Raw genomic sequence first — 21,704 nt, forward strand, 5'->3', positions numbered from 1 at the left:
ATCTACCTTCTTGTCATACTCATTCTTATTGGGAGGCTTCTCCATTGATTTCGGTATTTTGGAGTCCAAAACTAGTCACACAGAGGATGTTTCAGTCGATTCTTTGACAATTGATTCTTCAATTGATCACGGGGATGAGCATGACTATCTCGGTCTCCCTTTGAACTTTGGGGAATACTTTTGTGCTTCTTGCTGCTATAGTAATTCTCTGTCTTAAGAGATTTATCCTTTTTCATCACGGTAAACATGAGGATGACAATGTGAGACCTCCTAGATATGGCCTCTTGATTAGTGTTCCCTCGTTGAGGCGTATTATGGAGGATTTTTTTCCAAGCGAAGTAACCTTTATTTTATCGCTTGTGAATTTCGTTGCAAAATGATGTTTTACATGTTGTTCAGCAACTCGTTAGTGCATTGCACTTCGAGGTTAGCTTGCAGTAAATGGAATCCAGGTAAGGATTCAGGTTTTAAGACTCAAGAAGGAATCGAAAGTGAGATCAAACGAACTTGGGTAGATTCATCCATCTGAGAAATTAGGACCAAATCAAGATGTAGTGGAACTTATTCTCCTAGATTTGCCATGCCTTGCGAAGGAGGTGTAGGTGGTTGATTAATCATTTCTTTAATTGCGACAATGGAAGCAACAACGGCTTCCCGTGAAATGAGTGGCTTTGGATCCAACCATTACTTAGAAGTGTAGAGATCAGAGATCTGGAGATTCAGGAAATCAAAATTGAAATGCTACTTGATTTAATCAAACACAAAAAATCTCTATATTTGATTTTGAGAGCTCTTGATTCAAAGACCTACCAAGGTTTCAAAATGATGAATCAGAGAGAGAATGTGAGATAGTGAAAAGTGCAGGACATAGAGGAATGGAAGTAACAACAAATTTGAGTTTCTGGTACGACATAGAGGAGACTAACTTGAAAGGTTAGTACTTCAACGCTCAAGTCAGTATGTGATGGAGAAGAGTGAATTAAAATTAAATTTGAAAGTTAGTATCTGAATTAGCGCATTCTCTCTATATAGTTGAAAGTAATTAACAAACTTGTTATTAGTTAGACGTGAATTACGGAAACATGATTGATTTACTTTAAGTTTGGATCCCATGTGCTCATCACCAGGATTGTTCTCGTGTGTTAAGAAGATTCAACAAGGATTGCAGCCCTTTCGAAGTGGTCGGTCCGGAACTTATGGTATATGAATTTTTAATTTTTAAAAAACTATATTTTAATAATAATATTAAGGATAAATACCATTTTTTGTCCGGTATCTTGTACAAGATTTTAGTGGAAAAAATAAAATAATATTAGTGGAAAAAGATTTAATTTGATTAACACAGATTTTGAAATAAAATTGAACAAATTTGAGGATGAAAATGAAGGTAACAATTAAAACCCATAAAATATTGTTAGTTGTAAGATTTTTTTGTCCCTAAATTGATTACATAAGTTGGTCTAACTCATGTGGCATTTCACGTCAATGCCACATAGTCTTATCCATTGACTTTGACTAACATAATGGACGGAAAAGACTAACAAGGTTCAATTTGCAGAGTTAAGAAATCAAAACAGTTTTTTAAAAGTTATGCTACCAAAATGGACTCCAAATATAAGATGTGGGACGATAAACGATATATTACCTAATATAAAAAAAGTAAATTAAAAGAAATAGAAAAAAATATAGAATAATAAATAATAAAAGATATAATAGAAAAATACATATTAATTCCTTATTGATAATATAAAATGATATATAATTTGAAAAATATTGTAAAATTGATACCGAAATAACAAAGTATAATCGGTTTCTTGATCGGCAAGAAACCCACAAGGGTAGAAAAAAGGGAAGAAAGAAGAACACAACAAGTTGGTTATAAACTGCTATTCTTTACTTTCTCTTTGAAACAAGATTACAAGTGTTACAGAATAGCAAATAATCTCTCTCACCCTAATTAGGATTTTTGTTATGTAATGAGAGACTAATATTCTATTTATAAGTAAACTAACACACTAACTAATGGGTTTTTACACAATGGCCAATTACACAAGCTAACTTAAACATTTGGGCATAACAAGCAGGCCCAATTCGACATGCTAACGATCCTAGCATACTTCGACTATAACATGTGAACAGACTTCGACGACATGCTAATGATCATGTCGTATTGTCAAACCAAGAAGCTACCCTTCGATCATACTAGAGTTCATTCCAATATCTCACAAATCTCCACCATGGAGCAAACTCTATCACATCAAGGGAACAAACTAGTTTTCTTCATGCCGCTTTATCAACTACATACACTGGAAAAACTTGCAACATGGTAATTGTAGCGGTGTATTCGTCGCTATATGATTTATTGATTAAACCATAAGCAAAGCATACAATGAAATTCGAGTCGCCACCGCACTTTTATTTATCCAAAGGACTGGCTAAAAAGCGAACAAAAGCCTAAGAAGTTTTACACGTAGAAAACTAATAAAAAGATCAGAGAGTCTGGGTAAGGTGTAAATTACGCAATGGGAAGGTGTTAGGCACCCATCACGTCCTAGGTACTCCTAGGGAGCCCTTTTCACACTTGTTGTATAAAATTGTTATTTGTTATGAAATATTTATTGTGCAAATATGAATGGGATGATGAGAAAAGAATATACAATTTTTATTATTTTTGTGTTCGAACGGATGAACCCGTTGCCTACGTACCTTCCATCAAAGGTAAGGATCAAAACGCCGTAGTTCGGCTAAAAGATTTCCAAAAGTTTGTGAGTTCAATTTTAAAACACAAGCCCTAAGGTCTTACGTTATCCACGGGAGAAAACTCAACCTTATACAAACAACAAGTCCACCATGTGAGAACAGCTTCAACTTGCTAGTGAGGGGTTAACCCTATAATAAGCAAGGAAGACTTACAATTCAATCAACTAAGGACAAATAGGTGAGATTGACATCAACCAACTAGAATAAATCAAACCTATATCTCATGTATGAAAACTTAGCAAGAATGGACAAAGCCACAAAACAATTGAATGGGTGGAATTAATTGATTATGAGTATCCATGAAAGTAGAGTCAAAGTAGGGTTAAGATTAATTCAAAGAAGTATTATGAAATGGAGTTTGAAAAAGTCAAGGAATTGGGGTCCAGGTTTTAATTTAAAAGCATGAAGATGTTTGCACAATATCTACCTCAAGTTTGAAAGTAATGTGTGAAAAGGTTTAGGACATAATGGGGATGAATGGATGAAAATGGATTGTAAAACTTCCTAGAAGGTTCACCTCTTGAAATCATATAGAAGATGATTCAAGTGTGTCCTTTGGAATAGGCAATGGGTAATAACAAAATAATCAAACAAATGATACCGGATGCCACTCAATGGTCTTACTCCAATCTCACAAACAAAAGCGGATATCGGATACCAATAGATGGATTTACACCAATCTCCTAAACAAAGAAACAAGGATGTCGGAAGCCAATAGATGGACTTATTCCAATCTCCCTAAACAAAACGAAACTTGGATACCGGATGCCAATCTGTCTGGGCTTATACCAATATCCAACATATGATCATAGGAAAGCAAATGCCAACTTGCAGGGACTTACAATTGCATCCTCATATAAACAAAAGCAAAACATGGATGTCAGATGCCAATCTATCTGGGCTTACTCTAACCTCCATAGTATGGTCCTGGGAATACAAATGCCAACTTGCAGGGACTTACAATTGCATCCTCACATACAACAAACAAATGCATCAAGCAAAGAGAAGATGAGTGGCCAATGAGATGGTCTTATACTCACTTCCATATCACAGGAACAATGGCCAATGGATGGTCTTACAATTGTCCTCAATGGGCAAACAACAAAGACATGTCATAAAGACAAATGAGATGATCATGCATTAATGAGCAATTAATGATGGTAAATGCACAAAGCATGCAAGCAGACATGTGTATATGAGATAAGCAATCAATCAATGAAGTCATTCAGCACACACTATAACCAAACAATCAGGCTCACACAAAAGGGTTAGGCATTGAAGCCAACTGGAATAGGGTTAAGGGTGCTCTTAACCTTGCCATTGAGGGGCTAAGGTGAAGCAGATGAAAAGATATGAGGGGTGTGCCTCATTGCTCTTATCCCTGGCCAGGGAGAGCATTTGAATATCAGAAAGTGTGGGAGTTCAGAAAGTAGGAACTCTCTCCACAGATTATTGACTCAATAGATCTTGGGTTTGGATCTCAATGCTACAACCATGTAATGGGAGCAAGGAGAAGACTCATAGAATAGTGGGAGATAGACTACATATCTCTTATATCCACCAATTGCCTTATTTGAAGGACTTTTCCTGCTTGGGACAAATGTAAACACACACATGCATTGCCTCTTAAGGAGGACTTCAGACAGTTGCCTGGCCAAGTAACAGGCTAGGTCTTCCAGACTACATGAAGATAAGGAATTATACCTCAATGCAAATTGCTATTAAAGCAAAGCAAAGCAAGTTCTTAAAGAACTAAGCAACTAAGGGTACCTGAAACCAGTCAAACAGAATCAGTACACAACTCAAAGTTTAAATCAAAATGAGATAAAGATCAACAGTCAACACAATCAGTTAAATGTGCGATGCACAAGGCTCAAAGCATGTGAGCCAAGCAACCTACAAAACAAACAAGTTAGTCATGATAATCAAATCAAGATCAATCAATTTGTAATGATCTTTTTGGAGCATTTGTTGCTTATCCTGAAAAAATGAACTCAAACATGAGCAACAGGACCACTAGGGCAAGCCTAGGGTCAAAAAGAGATAAGAAAATCAAAACAGCAAGTGACAAGTGCCCAAAATCAAGTTCAAACAATCAAGAAGCAAACTCAATTGGTTTCATGTTCATATCATTCACTCTCATGATTTCATGATCAAATTAGGTCAAAGCATGGCATATGGAAGCTCATAGAAGTCAACAGCAAGACTTAACTCAAAATCAATCATAAACAATTCAATAAATCATCAGATAATTCATGATCAAATATCAACCATAACATGATATGCATACCAAATTTCAGCTCATTTGGATCAAGGGAAGTAGGTCAATGGAAAATCAGAAAGGGAAGGTAAGTTCAAGCATGCTCAAAGAAGTCAACCAAACATGCACCAACTTCAATAAATCATAAAACAGTGACAACATATGAGAAATGAATGGGATCAAAACCATTACAAAGCTTAAGATGTCTACAAATCACATGTCAAATTTCATGTCCATCCAATCAAGTATGAGAATTTCACAAACAATATGAGAACATGTGTCACAAAAAGTCAACATATGATCAAACAGGGGAGAAAATCCCAAACAATTAGGAAATGCCATCAATAATTCCAGAAAAAAATCACATGTAAACTAGACATCAACAAGTAGGTTCATGCACAAATTCAGATCAATTTAAGTTCAAGAAGCATGGTAATGAAAATCATGAAGTTGGACATCAATGGTGTGACACAAATTGTCACACCCTAATTCAAAAAATCATAACTCACAAACCAGCAATGATAAATTCACAAACTCTATACCAAAATCACCATGAATGTGTCTAGTTTGAGCACAAAAAACTTCAGGGGCATTGGATAATGTATCATCATTTCACAATTGATTTGGCAAAATATACATAAAATGGGCACATGTCACAAAACCTAGCACAATTAAAACTCCACTCATCCAAAAAATCTGGAAAAATCATGTTAAAAAACTAGAGCTCAAGATGAACAATTTGCAAAAAGTCCCATGAATTTTGGATGAATAATGGTTGACTTATGAATTTTGTAATTTTGGTGCATAAAATGGAATAAAAATTGAAATGAAATTATTCAAATGAATTAAAATGAGGGACCGGTGGCATTATTGTAAATATTGGAGTCACTAAGTGAAACTCTGTGTTTCACTTAGTGACGTGTTGGGCGCTGAGTGGTGCATGGCAATAGAATAGTACATTCATGCAAGGCAAAAGAAATTCACACGGCCAAACGCATTTTACAGAAATCTGGGCAAATGCTACTTAGGGTTTGTGAAGCTACAGTAACATTCATCTTGTTCAACAAATCGTGAAAAATTATTTGTTCCAGAAATGGACAACAAGCACGCCATTAGAACCATCAAACATCACACAATCCAAATCCAACAATCATTTTCATTGAATCGAGCTACACAGTATGCATCATGCAAAAATACATTTCAACATCAGATTTCCAATCAACATAACTTTCAGCATACTCAACCATTTTCAGTGATTCAAAGCTTAAAATGATCATGGCAAAGAGATCTATAAGAAGCATATCATGGTTTTGCAAATAGTGAGAGTCGAAAACTTACTTGATTTTAAAGGTAATGATGAAACAGTTGTGATTTGGTCGTGTAAGGCTGAAACAGTTGTTCTACAAGCTTCCAAATGATAAATGATTGAAGGAATTTGGCTCAGCTACCTTGGGTTTTGCTCAAATCGAAATTGGCCATGGATGAGCTTTGATGAAGCAGAGCTGGAAACTGGTGTTACAGTTGAGAAATACCACTTGCAATAGCTTCCAAATGGTTGGTATGTGATGAAACAAGCAAGTCTAACTCGAGCTCTTTGAGATTTTTCCAAGAAAAGTTCAAATGAAGGCAATGGATGTTTTTGAGAGCAAGAGAATTTTTTCTGTTTTGTGAGAGTTGTGGCTGCTAGGGTTTCTGCAGAAATGTCAAATATATATGCTGTTTAGTGTTTGTAAGTTTGGTTAATGGAAGTGTTAATCATAATTTGCAAAATGGAGTGTTTTGCTAATTTGTGCATTTCCACTCAAATGTTGCATGGGCATGGTTACAGCTGCGAATTGGGCCTTGACACACACTCCAAACATGATTTCTGATCAATTGCAAGTGGTAAAATGTGTTGGAAATGTTTAATTTGGAAACTCATTTTTTCACCTCACTTGAATTAATTCAAACCACTTTTAAAATGCCATTTTGATTGGTGAACTTTTGGTGAATTATGATGACATATTTGGAAAGAGGGCATCAAATATGACTTGTAGAAAAAAACCCCACCCAATTTGGCCAAATGGTTTGGAAGATATGGCCTTTTGAAGTTCAAAACTTTTTGAGAATGATTTGATCATAACTTGCCAACCATAAATGGGAATTGAGTGTTCTTGGACTTTTTGGAAATGGGAGAACAAGATCTTAAACTTTCATGTTGGGAAAAAATTCATTTGAAGCTTGTATGATGATGTAATGTTGAGGAGAAGAAGTTTCCATTTTTGGCAAATTCCAATTACAGGTCAACTTTCTATTTTTGGAAATTTCTTGTCTGATTTCAAAATCTTCACTGTGGATGCTTGACATGTTATATGAGGTTTATATGGACCTGAATGAGACCTCTCAGACCAATTCCCACCATCAAATCCCTGATTAAATGCACAGTTGACCAAGGTTGACTTCAGTTGACTTTGCTAGGGTTTTGCTTGACTGAACCATGTTCTGATGAATTCCAAGCCCCTAACACTTGATATCTTGATTCCAAAATGATGTCACAACTCATGTGAACTCTTGATGATTGATCATGGTGCCCAAATTCTTCAAGAATGGCCACCATCCACTGTTTAATGACTGATTTGGCTGTTTGACTGTAGATTGCTTCAGCTGCAAGTAACATGGTTAGATGACAATATTTTTGTACTTTTGGTTAGTAAACAAATGAAAAGCAATGATATACAAATGCAAAACATGCTTGGTGATCAAGAACCACACTCACTAGGTACCCCACCCACTAGGAGGGAAACTAGGGCATGCAAGGATCCTTGAGGCAATGATATGGTATGATATGGGCCATGAGGGATCTTAGGGCCAAAATTGGGGTCTTACAGATGCCCCTATTTAAGGTCATTCTAGCCGGAGAAGTGAAGTTTAGAAATCTTCATCTCGACACGGTTGAATGGGCTTAAATAACAGTAATGAGACAAATTTTGGTCCCTAAGAGACCTCATGATGCAAATGTATGTATGCAAAAGACAAAAACTCTGTGGGGAATATGATTCACACAGAAGAAAAGACGATCCGTCGGAGTAATGCACTCACCGGGAACAGAGACTCTAACAAAACTCTTGTGGGGGATAGTAAAAGAAAAAGAATGCGTGAACAGGACACGACTTTGATTAGAAGAACAGAAATCAGACTGGAGACCTCACTGGGGAGTGAAGGACTCACACTGGGGAAAAGAAAAATTCCAAAGGGAGAACATCCATTGGAGAGACACAAGCTGACTCCTGGGGAGAAGCAACAGGAAAACTTCACTGAGGAAGCACCAAAGAATGAGGTGTTACCGGTATAAAGGTAACAAACTCAGGAAGAATGAATATCTAAGACCGGTATAAGGGTGAGAGATATCAATCAACCAAACATCTGAGAAAAAAACCTGGAAAGGTACATAACCTCAGGAAAATCTGACTCCACAGGGGGACGGAGGTCATAATAGGGAGCAGAAAGGAAGGAACACCAGGGATACCGAGGTATATAATAGGTGACCGACCAAAGCGTGAATTGGTATATATGCCAAAACACTCATCATCCGAAAGGAGGGCTTGAAAAAGCAAATCGACTTACAGGATGGACATTCGAATCCACAGCGGGAAAACGAATCTTACTCAACTGGGGACACAAACCCAAAGAGTGCATGAGATACAATATCCATTACCGGCAGACCGTGGATAAGAATACTCGCATGAGATTTATTATCTATTACCGTCAAAACGTAGATAATAAACTCGCATGGTAAGAAACACCAGAGATACCGAGGTATATAATAAGTGATCTACCGAAAACGTGAGTTGGTATATATGCCAAAACACACATCATCCAAAACACAAACTGGTTAAAGGATGGACATTCGATTCTACAAAGAATACGAATCTTACTCGACTGGGGAAGATCAACAAAGGACTCCAACCAAAGAGCGCATGAGACATATTATTCATTACCGGCAGACCGTGAATAATATACTCGAAAGGAAAAGACACCAGAGATACCGAAGTATATAATAGGTGACTAACCAAAAAGAGAGACAATCGATACCAAGCATTCGGGTAAACGAAAGACAACTCAAAGGGATAAATTGCAAGCATCCGGCAATTATCCGACAACAAAGAAATATTCGACTCCGCGAAGGGAAATAACGAATCTTACTCAACAAAGAAAACGCAAAAGGCTTCGACTGAAGAGTGCATGAGATATATTATTCATTACCGGCAGACCGTGAATAATACACTCGCATGGAAGATTATCCACAACCGGTCACTGGATTAATAAAGGATAAATCAACCGAAAGGAAAGGCATCAGGATACCAAACTAGGTATATAATGATGACCAGTCAAAGGGAGCAACAGACATTACCAACAAAGGGGGTAAATGAAAGAAGACTCGCTGGGATGCATTGATGACAATCAATGATCCGGGGAACACAATCACTGACAAAAGGTGAAAGGACCCGCTAGGGATAAAATTGCTAGCATACGGCAATTATCCACAAAAGACTTGCTGGGGATATAAGTGCTTATCTGAGCAACTTATCCAAGCGAAGGAAAAAAAAAACATCAAACATTAGATGAAGATAAACCACAAAGAGGGGATTACATCTACCAAAAGAAATTGGATAGAAAACCATAGAAGAGTAACTGTCATCGGTTGGGATGAACAACAAAGTTAACTCTGCCAGTGGAGAAAACAAGGTTTATAACTACCGGTTACCAGGTAGAAAACCGACAACTCTGGCTGGGGAATAAAAGGTGTATAACCACAAATTCTGCCAAGAAAGCCAGGAAAAATAGGACTTATAACTACTGGTATGAGGGTAGAGGCCCAAAACTACTCCGCTGGGGAACAACCCACTGGGAAGCACAAGACATTTGACGAATAGCCAATTCGGGAATAATCCGAAAAGACGGACTGAATCAAGACATGTCCTAATGAGGATGTAACTCAAATAGGAAAATCCATCCCAATATATGTGTTGGGAGAAAACGGAAGAAACCGTCATCCACGAGGATATATCTCGGTGGGGAACTGCAGAAGGAAAGACAACAGACACTTTCTGCTTACGGGGCTGACTCTATATGGAGAGATTTAGACACCCGACATCTGCTAGGGGAGATCTATTAGGGATCTGCACCACCATAGCAAGGAGACAACAAACAAAAGATACATGGCGAGAAATGCAACATGAATGTCTGAATGTTTATGAATATGCATGAATATGCGTGATTCATGTTTGGTGAATGCTGACAAAACAGACAATTCTAACACAAACAGGTCCAGGAATCAAACGCCCGGTATTATACTTCCATGGGAAAACCAACTGGAAAGCCAATCTGCTGGAGATCTATATGCTGAGAAACAAAGATCTGCGGGTACTGCTGAGGAAGCAGAGAATCAGAGATATCAGGAAACCAAAATCTCTGAGTGATGGATCAGCAAACAAACCGATCAGGGCACAGAAAGTCACAACAGGCAAAACAGCCACCAAGACGAATCTGTTGGAGAACAAGAGAAAACCCAAGATATCTGCAGGGGATCCCAGTGTCAACTGAGAAACAAAAGGTGCATTGCACAAGCACGAACTGCTGTAGAAGCAACTCCACATAACTCCGCTGGGGAACAACCCACTGAGGGAGAATGTACCACACAAGTAGATTCTGCAACAAGCCACTCTACTTGGGGAGAATACACAAAGCAAACTCATCGCAACAAGTAGATTCTGCAATATAAGCCACTCTACTGGGGATCACAAGCAGTCAGGAAATCAATTCGTTCTCTAAATGCTAGAGCCATCATCCGACCATACTGGGGATTGAAGGAGCATTCAACAGGCGAAACTGCCACAACAAACGTTCTGCAGACTATGCTGAGGAAAATATGGTTGAAATACTGGGATGTCAACCCAATCAACCGCTGAATAAGCAAAATAAACCCTGCTCTACTGAAGAGAAAAACTCTGATGGAGAGATAGCAACATTTCCGCAGACGACTTCGCCGGGGAAAAGGTAAAGTACCGGGTATCAAACCGCTGACTTACCGAGTCTTTGAAAAGAAAACGACCGTGCTGAGGAAACAGACAATTCCGCTGGCAACTGCACTGGGAAGAGTGACAACAACTCTGCTCGCGACTCCGATGGGGATATCAATAACAGCTCTACTCGTGACTGTGCTGAGGAGACAAATAAAGTCTGGGGCAGGCGACCCACTGGAGAAAGTGACGGGGCGCCAGGATGACAAACCAATCAACCGCCGAAACTCACAAGGAAACACCCATGCTGGGGAAAACTGCTGCTGGAGAAAACGAAGTCTTCAACAACACTCTGCTTGGGGAACAACCCCAACAACAACTCTGTTTGAGGAACAACCCCACCAAAGATTTGAAGAAAGAAGATACAACCAAACCAGGAGTATGAACAAATGTCTTACCTGTTGGAAATCATGCCACCCTTGGGAGAGCACTGAGATATTCTTGAGTATCCTTTCAATATTGCGAATGTTCATTTCGTTTAAAACAATAAATTTTGAAAAATTTATTTGTTTAAAAACAATGATATTTTATCAATTAAAACATGCAAAACATTTGTTGAATTGAAACAAATAAGAGTGCAAATAATTGGATAAAAGCTCAAATTGATTTGATGGAATGGTAGCCTGCAAATGGCAAGACTCCATAGATCTGTACAAATTTGAAATCAGTGATATATATTGGAAGAGGGCTACATTGAACATAATGATCCTTTCTCTACCAATTTGAATCTCGATGTATGCGAAGCTTCGGTTGACGACGAATCGAGAATCTTCTGACGAAATGACGACTGGTGAACAGAAAGTCTTGTCAGGATGCAGTTACTTGCCAAATCCCTAATTTTTGCCTAGATTGCCCCAGGGTGAGGTACTCAATCTAGCGGGATGCAAATATTCTCTTTTTTTTTCAAGTCTCTAATTTTTGCCTGGATTACCCATGCGGGTTCTCCACCGAGACGCTCATTTTTGCCTAAGCCGCCCTTTCGGGTTTTCAACTTAGCGAGCTATTCTGTTTTTCATTTGCATATACTTTCTTTTTTTTTTTAGGCAAAGTATCTCTTGACTGCATCTGAATTCACAGGACGAGTGAAATCCTCCCCATCCATTGTTGTAAGCATCAAAGCACCGCCTGAAAAGGCTCTCTTAACAACATATGGACCCTCGTAGTTTGGAGTCCACTTGCCCCTGGAATCGGGCGCGAAAGACAAGACTTTCTTGAGCACTAGGTCACCTTCTCGGAATACACGAGGCTTGACCTTCTTATCAAATGCTTTCTTCATTCTCTGCTGATATAACTGGCCATGGCACATGGCAGTTAAACGCTTCTCTTCAATCAAATTCAACTGGTCATAACGACTCTGAATCCATTCAGCATCAGTCAACTAGGGACTTGAGGGTATAATTTTTCTTTTTTCTTTTGAAAAATATTGAAAAAAAAAATTCCTGAGTTTTGAATTTTTCATCTTTTTCACCCTCTCTTCTTTTTTCTTTTTTTTTCTTTTTTCTTCTTTTCTTTTTTTTACATTACATTTGTAATGCCCCAGTTTGACTGGTTTGCTGATTCTCATGATACAGCTGAACGAGCCTTTTTTGGCGCTCGAGAAGGATAGGAAATCTCATCAGGAATCCCCTTTAACATCATCTTCCTCTGCCTCAAATACAAGGAATTCAAGATTGGGAGATGGCGTTGGATCATTATGTTCAATGGGTTTAGAAGTCCCTGCATAATGATTCTGGATAAGGAAAAAACCTTAGAATTTTAAACAAGCAAATCATTTATGCAGATGAAAAGATTGTTTTCTTGTTTTTCAGGGTTTTTTGTGATCACTGATTTCATGCAAAAGCAAAAAGTGAAAACAAATGGAAAAACAAATGTTTGACAATGCATTAATTGAATGAAGACATCATTGCATTAAAGTGCTGCCAACAATGTCATCACTTCTCCTTTTGGCATGGGAGAAGGGTTTTAACCAAAGTGAACAATTCACGCTGACTTATGAATGACCGTAGGAACATCCACAGCGACCCAATTGTGGCAGACACCACCAGGAATGATGAAATTGTTCAGGTCCTCTGCACCCTCTTCTTCAGGTTGATCGTCATGGATGAATCCTCCACTTGCGAACAAACCTTGCTCCTTAAGTGCCCCAGAACAGTAGCCAATGCCAGCCAGGGATTGGTTAACCAGGAATAAATCCATCAACAGCGCTTAGTCTGGCAAATATCTTCTCTGAGTTCAAAGCTCTCTTGCTCAGGATGATCCATCAATCTGGCAGAATCGGCTCTGGTATAGTACCGGCGAGGTGCGTCTTCAAAATAAATGAAGATCGTAGAGTCAGACCACAGGACGGGAGACCGGAACGAAACACCTGCTTATGCAAATGATGCATGAAGTGTTTGTGCATATGCTTGTTTTTATATCAAAGGAACCCGAGGGTTTTATTTGCAAACTTTGAAATATTTAAGCATTTTGACCATACATGAGAATATCTCATCAGATATATCAGGTGAAAAAAATTTCCCGGTTTTTTCATGGTTTGAAATTTTTTGCAAATAAACTCCTTTGAGTTCCTTGAAAATTTCCTTTTTATCTGATGATATGGATGCAGATGAATGTATGAATGCATGAATGCAACAATCACACTCAAGGATCAAGCAAGTCACACCAAACAAAGGTCATGGGAAAGCTCATTGTATCCCTAATATCAATCATCCATTTTGGTGGATTTAGGTTTTCACCTTATCGACACCCAAGTTCCATTGATATTAACGGTACATGAACCGGCTCGAACATCCTTAATATCAACCATCCATTTTGGGGGATTTAGGTTTTATACCTGATCAACACCCAGGTTCCATTGATATTAAGGTTGTCTGAGCGACTCAACCACGAATCACGGGTTTGCTGAGAGTCACGAGCATGGAGTCTCGGTTAAGAACCACCCAAAGGGAGTGTACTAGGGTTTAAACCTGCCAGACATGTTCTATCAGAGGTTCCCATAATCATCGTTCCATCTTTCGAATATTATCGGAGGAACGAATACTCGTATTCCAAGAATATTCTCAAGAGAAACTCTTATGAGTGTAGTATCGCGTAACAATCGCATCAGAACTTACATCTGAACGACCTCCGCACTACGTTCCTAAAAATAGGCCAAGACGGGTTTGGGTAAACTACGGTCCTTGGCTTCTGCGGCACATGATTGAAAGAATAATGCCTAACCACAAATAACTTGTGTGACATTATTAATCCAACATGACCTCCACCAAGTGAATGGACTCGCAAGTCAACTGGCTAAGGAATACTCCACACCAGTCAACAAGACTATGCCATTCTCCTATCCTAGAGTGCACTCGAGTTCGGGTATAGAACTCATCTCACAGATCACCAAAGCAAACAGCATTGTATATCAAGCAATTCAAACATTACAATCAATACAGTTATCCCAAATGGTACAAAAATATGTCAAATAACACATAACAATATAGCACAACAAGGGTGAAAAGTAGGCAATACAACCAGGGAGTGAATCCCCAGTGAAGTCGCCACTTTTCTGTAGCGGTGTATTCGTCGCTATATGATTTATTGATTAAACCATAAGCAAAGCATACAATGAAATTCGAGTCGCCACCGCACTTTTATTTATCCAAAGGACTGGCTAAAAAGCGAACAAAAGCCTAAGAAGTTTTACACGTAGAAAACTAATAAAAAGATCAGAGAGTCTGGGTAAGGTGTAAATTACGCAATGGGAAGGTGTTAGGCACCCATCACGTCCTAGGTACTCCTAGGGAGCCCTTTTCACACTTGTTGTATAAAATTGTTATTTGTTATGAAATATTTATTGTGCAAACATGAATGGGATGATGAGAAAAGAATATACAATTTTTATTATTTTTGTGTTCGAACGGATGAACCCGTTGCCTACGTACCTTCCATCAAAGGTAAGGATCAAAACGCCGTAGTTCGGCTAAAAGATTTCCAAAAGTTTGTGAGTTCAATTTTAAAACACAAGCCCTAAGGTCTTACGTTATCCACGGGAGAAAACTCAACCTTATACAAACTACAAGTCCACCATGTGAGAACAGCTTCAACTTGCTAGTGAGGGGTTAACCCTATAATAAGCAAGGAAGACTTACAATTCAATCAACTAAGGACAAATAGGTGAGATTGACATCAACCAACTAGGATAAATCAAACCTATATCTCATGTATGAAAACTTAGCAAGAATGGACAAAGCCACAAAACAATTGAATGGGTGGAATTAATTGATTATGAGTATCCATGAAAGTAGAGTCAAAGTAGGGTTAAGATTAATTCAAAGAAGTATTATGAAATGGAGTTTGAAAAAGTCAAGGACTTAGGGTCCAGGTTTTAATTTAAAAGCATGAAGATGTTTGCACAATATCTACCTCAAGTTTGAAAGTAATGTGTGAAAAGGTTTAGGACATAATGGGGATGAATGGATGAAAATGGATTGTAAAACTTCCTAGAAGGTTCACCTCTTGAAATCATATAGAAGATGATTCAAGTGTGTCCTTTGGAATAGGCAATGGGTAATAACAAAATAATCAAACAAATGATACCGGATGCCACTCAATGGTCTTACTCCAATCTCACAAACAAAAGCGGATACCGGATACCAATAGATGGATTTACACCAATCTCCTAAACAAAGAAACAAGGATGTCGGAAGCCAATAGATGGACTTATTCCAATCTCCCTAAACAAAACGAAACTTGGATACCGGATGCCAATCTGTCTGGGCTTATACCAATATCCAACATATGATCATAGGAAAGCAAATGCCAACTTGCAGGGACTTACAATTGCATCCTCATATAAACAAAAGCAAAACATGGATGTCAGATGCCAATCTATCTGGGCTTACTCTAACCTCCACAGTATGGTCCTGGGAATACAAATGCCAACTTGCAGGGACTTACAATTGCATCCTCACATACAACAAACAAATGCATCAAGCAAAGAGAAGATGAGTGGCCAATGAGATGGTCTTATACTCACTTCCATATCACAGGAACAATGGCCAATGGATGGTCTTACAATTGTCCTCAATGGGCAAACAACAAAGACATGTCATAAAGACAAATGAGATGATCATGCATTAATGAGCAATTAATGATGGTAAATGCACAAAGCATGCAAGCAGACATGTGTATATGAGATAAGCAATCAATCAATGAAGTCATTCAGCACACACTATAACCAAACAATCAGGCTCACACAAAAGGGTTAGGCATTGAAGCCAACTGGAATAGGGTTAAGGGTGCTCTTAACCTTGCCATTGAGGGGCTAAGGTGAAGCAGATGAAAAGATATGAGGGGTGTGCCTCATTGCTCTTATCCCTGGCCAGGGAGAGCATTTGAATATCAGAAAGTGTGGGAGTTCAGAAAGTAGGAACTCTCTCCACAGATTATTGACTCAATAGATCTTGGGTTTGGATCTCAATGCTACAACCATGTAATGGGAGCAAGGAGAAGACTCATAGAATAGTGGGAGATAGACTACATATCTCTTATATCCACCAATTGCCTTATTTGAAGGACTTTTCCTGCTTGGGACAAATGTAAACACACACATGCATTGCCTCTTAAGGAGGACTTCAGACAGTTGCCTGGCCAAGTAACAGGCTAGGTCTTCCAGACTACATGAAGATAAGGAATTATACCTCAATGCAAATTGCTATTAAAGCAAAGCAAAGCAAGTTCTTAAAGAACTAAGCAACTAAGGGTACCTGAAACCAGTCAAACAGAATCAGTACACAACTCAAAGTTTAAATCAAAATGAGATAAAGATCAACAGTCAACACAATCAGTTAAATGTGCGATGCACAAGGCTCAAAGCATGTGAGCCAAGCAACCTACAAAACAAACAAGTTAGTCATGATAATCAAATCAAGATCAATCAATTTGTAATGATCTTTTTGGAGCATTTGTTGCTTATCCTGAAAAAATGAACTCAAACATGAGCAACAGGACCACTAGGGCAAGCCTAGGGTCAAAAAGAGATAAGAAAATCAAAACAGCAAGTGACAAGTGCCCAAAATCAAGTTCAAACAATCAAGAAGCAAACTCAATTGGTTTCATGTTCATATCATTCACTCTCATGATTTCATGATCAAATTAGGTCAAAGCATGGCATATGGAAGCTCATAGAAGTCAACAGCAAGACTTAACTCAAAATCAATCATAAACAATTCAATAAATCATCAGATAATTCATGATCAAATATCAACCATAACATGATATGCATACCAAATTTCAGCTCATTTGGATCAAGGGAAGTAGGTCAATGGAAAATCAGAAAGGGAAGGTAAGTTCAAGCATGCTCAAAGAAGTCAACCAAACATGCACCAACTTCAATAAATCATAAAACAGTGACAACATATGAGAAATGAATGGGATCAAAACCATTACAAAGCTTAAGATGTCTACAAATCACATGTCAAATTTCATGTCCATCCAATCAAGTATGAGAATTTCACAAACAATATGAGAACATGTGTCACAAAAAGTCAACATATGATCAAACAGGGGAGAAAATCCCAAACAATTAGGAAATGCCATCAATAATTCCAGAAAAAAATCACATGTAAACTAGACATCAACAAGTAGGTTCATGCACAAATTCAGATCAATTTAAGTTCAAGAAGCATGGTAATGAAAATCATGAAGTTGAACATCAATGGTGTGACACAAATTGTCACACCCTAATTCAAAAAATCATAACTCACAAACCAGCAATGATAAATTCACAAACTCTATACCAAAATCACCATGAATGTGTCTAGTTTGAGCACAAAAAACTTCAGGGGCATTGGATAATGTATCATCATTTCACAATTGATTTGGCAAAATATACATAAAATGGACACATGTCACAAAACCTAGCACAATTAAAACTCCACTCATCCAAAAAATCTGGAAAAATCATGTTAAAAAACTAGAGCTCAAGATGAACAATTTGCAAAAAGTCCCATGAATTTTCGATGAATAATGGTTGACTTATGAATTTTGTAATTTTGGTGCATAAAATGGAATAAAAATTGAAATGAAATTATTCAAATGAATTAAAATGAGGGACCGGTGGCATTATTGTAAATATTGGAGTCACTAAGTGAAACTCTGTGTTTCACTTAGTGACGTGTTGGGCGCTGAGTGGTGCATGGCAATAGAATAGTACATTCATGCAAGGCAAAAGAAATTCACACGGCCAAACGCATTTTACAGAAATCTGGGCAAATGCTACTTAGGGTTTGTGAAGCTACAGTAACATTCATCTTGTTCAACAAATCGTGAAAAATTATTTGTTCCAGAAATGGACAACAAGCACGCCATTAGAACCATCAAACATCACACAATCCAAATCCAACAATCATTTTCATTGAATCGAGCTACACAGTATGCATCATGCAAAAATACATTTCAACATCAGATTTCCAATCAACATAACTTTCAGCATACTCAACCATTTTCAGTGATTCAAAGCTTAAAATGATCATGGCAAAGAGATCTATAAGAAGCATATCATGGTTTTGCAAATAGTGAGAGTCGAAAACTTACTTGATTTTGAAGGTAATGATGAAACAGTTGTGATTTGGTCGTGTAAGGCTGAAACAGTTGTTCTACAAGCTTCCAAATGATAAATGATTGAAGGAATTTGGCTCAGCTACCTTGGGTTTTGCTCAAATCGAAATTGGCCATGGATGAGCTTTGATGAAGCAGAGCTGGAAACTGGTGTTACAGTTGAGAAATACCACTTGCAATAGCTTCCAAATGGTTGGTATGTGATGAAACAAGCAAGTCTAGCTCGAGCTCTTTGAGATTTTTCCAAGAAAAGTTCAAATGAAGGCAATGGATGTTTTTGAGAGGAAGAGAATTTTTTTTGTTTTGTGAGAGTTGTGGCTGCTAGGGTTTCTGCAGAAATGTCAAATATATATGTTGTTTAGTGTTTGTAAGTTTGGTTAATGGAAGTGTTAATCATAATTTGCAAAATGGAGTGTTTTGCTAATTTGTGCATTTCCACTCAAATGTTGCATGGGCATGGTTACAGCTGCGAATTGGGCCTTGACACACACTCCAAACATGATTTCTGATCAATTGCAAGTGGTAAAATGTGTTGGAAATGTTTAATTTGGAAACTCATTTTTTCACCTCACTTGAATTAATTCAAACCACTTTTAAAATGCCATTTTGATTGGTGAACTTTTGGTGAATTATGATGACATATTTGGAAAGAGGGCATCAAATATGACTTGTAGCAAAAAACCCCACCCAATTTGGCCAAATGGTTTGGAAGATATGGCCTTTTGAAGTTCAAACATTTTTTAGAATGATTTGATCATAACTTGCCAACCATAAATGGGAATTGAGTGTTCTTGGACTTTTTGGAAATGGGAGAACAAGATCTTAAACTTTCATGTTGGGCAAAAATTCATTTGAAGCTTGTATGATGATGTAATGTTGAGGAGAAGAAGTTTCCATTTTTGGCAAATTCCAATTACAGGTCAACTTTCTATTTTTGGAAATTTCTTGTCTGATTTCAAAATATTCACTGTGGATGCTTGACATGTTATATGAGGTTTATATGGACATGAATGAGACCTCTCAGACCAATTCCCACCATCAAATCACTGATTAAATGCACAGTTGACCAAGGTTGACTTCAGTTGACTTTGCTAGGGTTTTGCTTGACTGAACCATGTTCTGATGAATTCCAAGCCCCTAACACTTGATATCTTGATTCCAAAATGATGTCACAACTCATGTGAACTCTTGATGATTGATCATGGTGCCCAAATTCTTCAAGAATGGCCACCATCCACTGTTTAATGACTGATTTGGCTGTTTGACTGTAGACTGCTTCAGCTGCAAGTAACATGGTTAGATGACAATATTTTTGTACTTTTGGTTAGTAAACAAATGAAAAGCAATGATATACAAATGCAAAACATGATTGGTGATCAAGAACCACACTCACTAGGTACCCCACCCACTAGGAGGGAAACTAGGGCATGCAAGGATCCTTGAGGCAATGATATGGTATGATATGGGCCATGAGGGATCTTAGGGCCAAAATTGGGGTCTTACAGTAATGTCTTGGTGATCATATCAGCAACATTATAATCTGGCCAAACCTTCAGCACTTGGACTTCTCCATGCTCGACTACCCCTTTGTGAAATGCAGCCTCACATCGATGTGTTTTGTTTACTCATGATAGGATGAATTCTTCGAAAGGTGTAAAGAACTTTGACTATCACATTTAACCGTGATAACTCGACCTTGAAGTTTCATCTCCTTAGCAAAACCTTCAAGCCACAATGCTTCTTTCACAACTTCAGTGATGGCGATATATTCCGCTTTAGTGGTTGAAGGCAACAACCTTCTGAAGTGTTACTTTCCAATTGATTGTTGTAGCCAACATAGTGAACGCATATCCATAAATAGATTTTTTATAATCCATACAACTTGCATAATTAAAGTCGACATACCCTTTGATTTCTACTTTACTATTTTCACTAGATGCTCCACCATAAATCAGGAATATGTTCAGAGACCCATTTATGTACCTTAGAATCCAATTAAATGCTTGCCAGTGAGCCTTTCCAGGTTTCTCCATGTACCTACTTACAAGACTCACTGCATATGTTATGTTGGGCCTAATACAAACCATAACATGCATCAAAGAATATACTATGTTAGCATATGGGATGGTATTCACATTAGCTCTTTCAACCTCAGTATTGGGACACTGATCTATACTAAACTTGAATTGAGGCTTTGTCGGATTCACAATGGACTTTGAATTCCACATACCAAATTTGTCGAGAATCTTTCATAGGTATGTCTCTTGAGATAAGCATAATTTCGACTGCTTTCTGTCTCTTCGGATGTCAATCCTAGGAATCCTAGATGCAACTCCTAGATCCTTCATATTGAACTCCTTATTGAGTTCAACCTTCAAATTCATTACATCATCGACATTGTTGCTTGCTATGAGAATATCATCAACATAAAGCAACAAAATAACAAATGAATTTCCGAGTCGAAATCTGAAGTAAACACAGTGGTCAAACTGACTTCTAATGAAACTTTTGTGTGACATGAACTTATCGAATCTCCTATTCCACTATCAAGGAGATTATTTTAGTCCATATGAAGATCTATTCAGCTTGCGCACATAATCTTCATTTCCCTTTTCTGCATACCCTTAAGGTTTCCTAATCGGGATTGTTTCATCTACATCTCCATACAAGAAAGCAGTCCTCACATCCATTTACTCCAGTTCTAGGTCAAATTATGCCACCATGTCAAGTAACATTTGAATGGACATGTGCTTCACAATATGAGAGAACACATCATTGAAGTCGACACCTTCTTTCTGAGTGAAACCCCTTGTGACCAATCTAGCCTTGTATCTCTTTGAAATCACTCATTTGATTCCTTCCTTAACTTTGAAAATCAATTTACAACTAACTAACCTGGCTCCAACAGGTTTCTTGATTAGTTCCCAAGTGTGGTTATCATGAAGAGACTTCACCTCATTATCCATGGCTTTCAGCCATTCAGTCTTATTTCAAATCATTATAACTTCCTTATAGTCTCTAGG

Source organism: Lathyrus oleraceus, chromosome 2 (assembly GCF_024323335.1).
Source record: "Lathyrus oleraceus cultivar Zhongwan6 chromosome 2, CAAS_Psat_ZW6_1.0, whole genome shotgun sequence".
NCBI lineage: Eukaryota > Viridiplantae > Streptophyta > Magnoliopsida > Fabales > Fabaceae > Lathyrus > Lathyrus oleraceus.